The sequence below is a fragment of the Pseudoliparis swirei genome, chromosome 16 (assembly GCF_029220125.1).
Source record: "Pseudoliparis swirei isolate HS2019 ecotype Mariana Trench chromosome 16, NWPU_hadal_v1, whole genome shotgun sequence".
Taxonomy (NCBI): Eukaryota; Metazoa; Chordata; class Actinopteri; order Perciformes; family Liparidae; genus Pseudoliparis; species Pseudoliparis swirei.
This window is the reverse complement of record NC_079403.1, coordinates 25745329-25752412: the sequence shown is the minus strand read 5'-3', so window position 1 is coordinate 25752412 and position 7084 is coordinate 25745329. Positions and strand designations below refer to the sequence as shown.

At 52.6% G+C, this 7084-nt stretch overlaps 1 protein-coding gene across 1 annotated transcript in view; it reads right to left on the bottom strand.

Annotated features, from left to right (window-relative positions):
- The window catches only part of tgfbr1b (transforming growth factor, beta receptor 1 b), a 59944-nt gene that overhangs the window by 37418 nt on the left and 15442 nt on the right, over positions 1-7084 (bottom strand). The window lies entirely within an intron of this gene.

Sequence of the window (7084 nt, the reverse complement as noted above, 5' to 3'; positions counted from 1 at the left end):
CGCACACACATCGTCTAGACCAGGGGTGTCCAAACTTTTTGCAACTAGGGCCAATTGTGATAAAGTAAAGACGCCCGGGGGCCAATAGTTCCTTTAGACATTTTTTAAACCACAAAAGTTACATGAAAATACACTGTTATAAAACAATTTATTTTTACTGTCACAATTACTTTTAAAATAGATAGATAGATATATACTTTATTAATCCCCAAGGGGAAATTTGTCGTTACAAGTAGCAGCACCAATAAACCAAACACACAAGAATAATAAAAAAAACTAAAGACAAATATAAAAAATAAAAAAAAAATAAAAAAAAACAGGGATGAAAGATATAGAAGTATACAAAGTAAAATATAAAACAAAATATATATGTACATATACAACACACATGCATACACAACACACAACATCAATGACAAATCAAATCAAATTCAAAAGTATTAAATATAGACAGTGTGCAAAATGCAGAGTGTGTATATGTGTGCAGTGCAAATGAAATGTGTGTGTATGTGTGTAGTGCAAACAAATGAAATGTGTGAAGTGCAGATCAACAGTGTAAATATTAAGTTATTATTGCACTAGGATCTGGCAGGAGGTGATCTGTTATAGAGCCTCATAGCCACCGGCAGGTTCTCCTGTCTGTCCTTGTGGCAGCGGAGCGTGAGGAGACGTCTGGAGAAAGTCCTCCTCTGTCCCTGTAGGAGGTGGTGGAGAGGGTGGAGAGGGTGGTCTGGGTGGTCCGGGTGGTCCGGGTTGTCCAATATGGACAGCAGTTTCTTCAACGTCCTCCTCTCCACCACCTGTTCCAGGTGCTCCAGCTGGCAGCCGATGATGGAGCCAGCCTTCCTAACCAGTCTGTTAGACGGCTGGTGTCACCGGCTCCGATGCTGCTCCCCCAGCAGACAATGGCAAAGTGCAGCACACTGGCCACAACCGACTGGGAGAATAACTCCAGCATCTTGCTGCACACGTTGAAGGATCGAAGCTTCCTCAGGAAAAAGAGTCGACTCCTCCCCTTCTTGTACACAGCGTTGATGTTGGCCTTCCAGTTCAGTCGATGGAGACGCCCAGGTACTGGTCCTCCTCCACCAGGTACTGGTCCTCCTCCACCAGGTACTGGTCCTCCTCCACCATGTCCACGTCCACTCCCAGGACACTCAGAGGGGGAGGAGCTCTTCCTCCTGAAGTCCACCACCATCTCTCTGGTCTTGGCCACGTTCAGCCGCAGGTGGTTCTCATCGGCCCACTTTACAAAGTCACTCACCACTGCCCTGTACTCCTCCTCCCGTCCATCCCTAATACACCCGACCACTGCAGAGTCATCAGAGTACTTCTGCAGATGGCATGACTCCGTGTTGTACTGGAAGTCACTGGTGTACAGGGCGAAGAGGAAGGGAGACAGAACAGTTCCCTGTGGGGCTCCAACATCACTGACCACCGTTCCAGACAGCACACGCCCCATTCTGACAAACTGTGGTCTGCCTGTGAGGTAGTCAGTGATCCAGCAGATGGTGGACGCGTCCACACCGCCACCGCAGCTTCTCACTCAGCAGCAGTGGCTGGATGGTGTTAAATGCACTGGAGAAGTCAAAGAAAGTGACTCTCACAGAGACACGGTTCCATCCAGGTGCCACTGAGCTCGTTGCAGCAGGTAGATGATGGCGTCGTCCACTCCCACATGAGGCCGGTAAGCAAATTGCAGAGGGTCCAACGACGATTTCACCTGCGGCGGAGGTGGGCCAAGACCAGCCTCTCCAGCACCTTCATCACATGGGAGGTGAGGGCGACCGGTCGGTAGTCGTTGAGGCCAGATGGTGTTGACTTCTTTGGGACAGGGACCAGGCACGGCGTCTTCCACAGCACCAGGACCTCCCCCAGCCTCAGGCTGAGGGTGAAGAGGCGCTGCAGGACACCAGACAGCTGGGTGGCGCAGGTCTTTAGGACCCTGGGGCTGATGCCATCAGGACCTTCAGCTCTGCGCTGGAGTAGTTTCTCCAGCTGTCTTCTCACCTGGTCAGTCGTCACAGAGAGAGGGGGGAGGGTGGAGGAGCCCATTGTTATTGAGGGCTCGGTGGATGTGCAGCTCAGCAGGGGGGACAGAGGGGGAGGTGTTTGGGAGGTGTGATGTGTGGAGGAGACAGGAGAGGGCTGTGAACTGAACCTGTTGAAACAGTTCAGCTCGTTGGCCCTCTCCAGGGAGCCCCCTGGCTGTCTCCCTCCCACCTTGAAGCCAGTTATCTGCTTCATCCCAGACCACACCTCCCTTGTGTTGTTCAGCTGGAGTTTGGCCTCCAGCTTCCTCCTGTAGGAGTCCTTGCCCTCCCTGAGCTTCACCTTTAGGTTGCGCTGGGCTTTCCTCAGCTCATCCCTGTCTCCAGACCTGAAAGCAGCTTTCTTCATGTTAAGCGCCTTCAGGTCCCTGGTGATCCAGGGCTTGTTGTTGGGGAAGCAGCACAGTCCGTGATGGGATGGTGGTGTGTTCACAGAACTTGATGTATTCCGTGATGCAGTCGGTCATCCTGTTGATGTCCTCCCCGTGCGGTCCACACAGCACATCCCAGTCCGTTGACTTGAAGCAGTCCTGCAGAGCGTCGTTAGCCTCCAGAGACCACCTCCTCACAGTCCTGGTGGTCACAGCCTCTTCACCAGAGGAACAGACCTGGTGTCAGCCGGACCAGGTCATGATCAGACCTGCCGAGGGGGGAAGGGCAGTGGCGCTGTATGCGTCCTTAGTATTAGCATACAGCAAGTCCAGAGTTTTATTGTTCCTTGTTGGGCAGTCTATGTATTGATGGAAGGTTGGCAGAGCTTTATCCAGTGTGGTGTGGTTAAAGTCACCAGTGATAGTCATGAATGCTCCAGGCTGATGATTCAGCAGAGCAGACACAGTGGAGTGGATGGTGTCCACAGCTTCCTCAGCGTCAGCTGATGGTGGCACGTACACGACAACCACAATGGCGGACGTGAACTCTCTCGGCAAATAGTACGGGCGCATCCCCACGGCCAACAGTTCAATGTTCGGGCTACAGAAGCGCCCCTTCACGCACACATGGTCCGGATGGCACCACCGTTCATTCACATAAACAGCGATCCCGCCCCCCCTCTTCTTACCGCTCTGTGTAGCGTCTCTGTCAGCCCGAACAGTCCTGAAGCCGGGCAAAGACGCGCTGTGATCCGGATAGTCCGCGTGCAGCCACGTCTCAGTGAAGCACAAGAGACTGCTCTCACGGAAGATCCTCTCAGACATTACCAGCGCGCCGAGCTCATCCGTCTTATTCGCCAAAGACCTCACGTTCCCCGTTCTGATCGCCGGTACCGAGGGTTCGTATCTCCTCGTTTTTGCCCTCCTCATGACGCCAGATCTGCAACCGCGAGCCCTTCTCCGTAGCTCCACCGGGATCTCAGGTCTGTCTCCAGGCAGAAGCTGCGGTCTGCACAGCGCGATCAGCTGAGCACGCGAGTAGACGACGGTCCCCGTCATTGTTTGCTGTGGCTCTCCGAAACTCACGACAAAGTGAACAAAAGACACAGTAAAAGTTGCGAAAAAGTAGTTATAGTCCAGTGTCCGACCGTAACTTAAACCAACGTGAAAGAAAAGGAAAAGAAAGAGGAAAAGTGCAAAAAAAAGACAATAAATCAAAAGCAATTGAGCAGCTACAGTAACAAGCAGCCGTTGGCACGGCGCCATTTATTACAAATGGCAATGTAACCACATATAATATAACCAAGTCTGCCTTTCATTCAGTCAGATAACAATGGAAACGCTGTATATAGAATACCTTACATTTCTATGTGTTACATAACGTTGCTTAATGAACATTTTAAACAGGAGTTATAAGTAATGCAAAGTGGTCTGTTATCATTACACTTCAAAACTAATTAATTTTGCCCTCATCTTTTACTAGATCTTTTCAGAAAAGCAATAGTTTGTCACATCTACAGGTTTTTCACTGTTAATGACATGTTACCGTTCAACACACTTCACATTTAGCTGATTGTGGCTGCAATCAACCTGTTTTGCACTGAATACCTTTTCAAGATAATATCAATAAAGTGCAACCTGTGAAAAATGAAACAAAATAAGATCAAATATTTGGGCATAAAGAGTTTCCTGAGTGTTAGTGACACTGCATATCTTTTCAAAATAACAATAACGCGCAACCTTTGAAAAACAAAACCAGTGCAGATATGTGCGAGTCATCCCGTTTTACTCTATGTGTGATAAAATGGGCTTTCCACTTCACCTCTTTTTAAAACGGGGTTGCAGGCTTGATACGGCCACTCTCAATACAGCTCAATGTTGAGCTCTTGTTTTGAAGGGCAACAGCTGGAACGCTGAGGTAACACCTGGCAAGTCGCCAAGAATCTCGTCTGTCGCGCATGCGCAGCGTAACCGGTTAACGCCGTAACGACACGTTTACACGAAAGTAGGCAACAGGCATTTCGCTCTTTATTTATGAATGACTTAGTTTTATGTCCGTGTAGTTTGTAATACGTGAAGTTCTCAAACAAGGTCTTGAAATCAAAGAGTCTGCATTCCCCCTCGCGCCCCACCTGGTCTCTTGAACCCGGAGCAGAGAGCGACTCTGAGACGACGTGTCTTCACCACCGTGGGAACGCAGAGGTGTCGGTTTGCTGTTCCCGCGACATATTGGACCTCTCTGCCGGCTGGCTGGAGCGCGCTCACCTGTCTGTGCGCACCTGTATGTGTGCGTGGGGGCGGAGCTCCGCCGCGATACCGAGAGCCAGGAGGAGTGTGAACGCCACCACGTAGAGACAGAAATGACATGCCGCTGTGTCGATACGATCAATAACAGACGACTGTTTAGTTAATAAAACAACCTGTTGTAATCTGGCGCTAGAGAGAACATGTCAGTGGGGCGGACCCCCACCCTGTTCTCATGGGAGGGGAAATACTAGTAATTCCCACCGCTCCTGAAAGCGGCGGCCCTCACTGTCAACTTTTGTCCTTTTTTTTGCCATCGCCATGGCAAATAGGTTTGGAGAAGGGTTCACGCCACGCAGAGCCAGAAACATGAGAGGAGGAATTACGTCTTTAAAGTTTTTATGATTTATTTATTCTGACAGATCTGGCGGGCCAGAAATAACACATTATATGACCGATGTCGCGGGCCGTATGAAATCTGACCGCGGGCCGCCATTGGCCCGCGGGCCGGACTTTGGACACCCCTGGTCTAGACACACACATTGTACACACACACATCGTCTAGACACACACATTGTACACACGCACACACACACATCGTACACACACACGCTCGATGTCTAGACGACAGCTCAGGAATGTTCCCGTGTGTGTGGCGAGGCCGTGCCAGCAGGAAGTGGCTCTCGGCGTCCTGCTGCTCTCCGGTTTATGAATGGAGGCGTCGGGCGGCGCCAGAGGGAGAGCCACGAGGTTCAGGGAACAGATTCTTTGAGCGTTTAGGAGACGGGATGTTCCCCAGGAGATCCTCATGTTGGCTTTATCCTCTAGGCCTGAAATGATTCCTCAATGCAGACCGTGTTCACCGCCCCGCGAACCACCGCCGGCGCCACCGCGGGAGGAGACAGACCAGGCGGGAGGAGACAGACCAGATGGGAGGAGACAAACCAGACGGGAGGAGACAGACCAGGCGGGAGGAGACAAACCAGATGGGAGGAGACAAACCAGATGGGAGGAGACAAACCAGGCGGGAGGAGACAAACCAGATGGGAGGAGACAAACCAGACGGGAGACAAACCAGGCGGGAGGAGACAAACCAGATGGGAGTAGACAGACCAGATGGGAGGAGACAGACCAGGCGGGAGGAGACAGACCAGGCGGGAGGAGACAAACCAGGCGGGAGGAGACAGACCAGATGGGAGGAGACAGACCAGGCGGGAGGAGACAGACCAGGCGGGAGGAGACAATCCAGGCGGGAGTAGACAAACCAGGCGGGAGGAGACAGACCAGGCGGGAGGAGACAGACCAGGCGGGAGGAGACAGACCAGGCGGGAGGAGACAAACCAGACGGGAGTAGACAAACCAGACGGGAGGAGACAGACCAGGCGGGAGGAGACAAACCAGATGGGAGGAGACAGACCAGGCGGGAGGAGACAAACCAGACGGGAGGAGACAGACCAGGCGGGAGGACAGACCAGGCGGGAGGAGACAGACCAGGCGGGAGGAGACAAACCAGGCGGGAGGAGACAGACCAGGCGGGAGGAGACAGACCAGGCGGGAGGAGACAGACCAGGCGGGAGGAGACAGACCAGGCGGGAGGAGACAGAGGTCGTTGGTATTGTTGTTGGTCGTCGGCCAATCAAACAAACAGAACTTATTGTTGTTTTTCTTTCGGCGTAGAGCAGAGCAGCTGCAGAGATTTCTAATTTAAGAGAATCCCCAAGACACCTCCACCTACAGGAAGACACCTCCACCTACAGCAAGACACCTCCACCTACAGGAAGACACCTCCACCTACAGCAAGACACCTCCACCTACAGCAAGACACCTCCACCTACAGCAAGACACCTCCACCTACAGGAAGACACCTCCACCTACAGCAAGACACCTCCACCTACAGGAAGACACCTACAGCAAGACACCTCCACCTACAGGAAGACACCTCCACCTACAGGAAGACACCTCCACCTACAGGAAGACACCTCCACCTACAGGAATGCACCTCCACCTACAGGAAGACACCTCCACCTACAGCAAGACACCTCCACCTACAGCAAGACACCTCCACCTACAGGAAGACACCTCCACCTACAGCAAGACACCTCCACCTACAGCAAGACACCTCCACCTACAGCAAGACACCTCCACCTACAGGAAGACACCTCCACCTACAGGAAGACACCTCCACCTACAGCAAGACACCTCCACCTACAGCAAGACACCTACAGCAAGACACCTCCACCTACAGGAAGACACCTCCACCTACAGGAAGACACCTCAGACGGCCTGAGGGGCGATGTCGGGCCTGAGGCGCGGGTTCGGGCCTGAGGCGCGGGGTCGGGCCTGAGGCGCGGGGTCGGGCCTGAGGCGCGGGGTCGGGCCTGAGGCGCGGGGTCGGGCCTGAGGGGTGGGGTCGGGCCT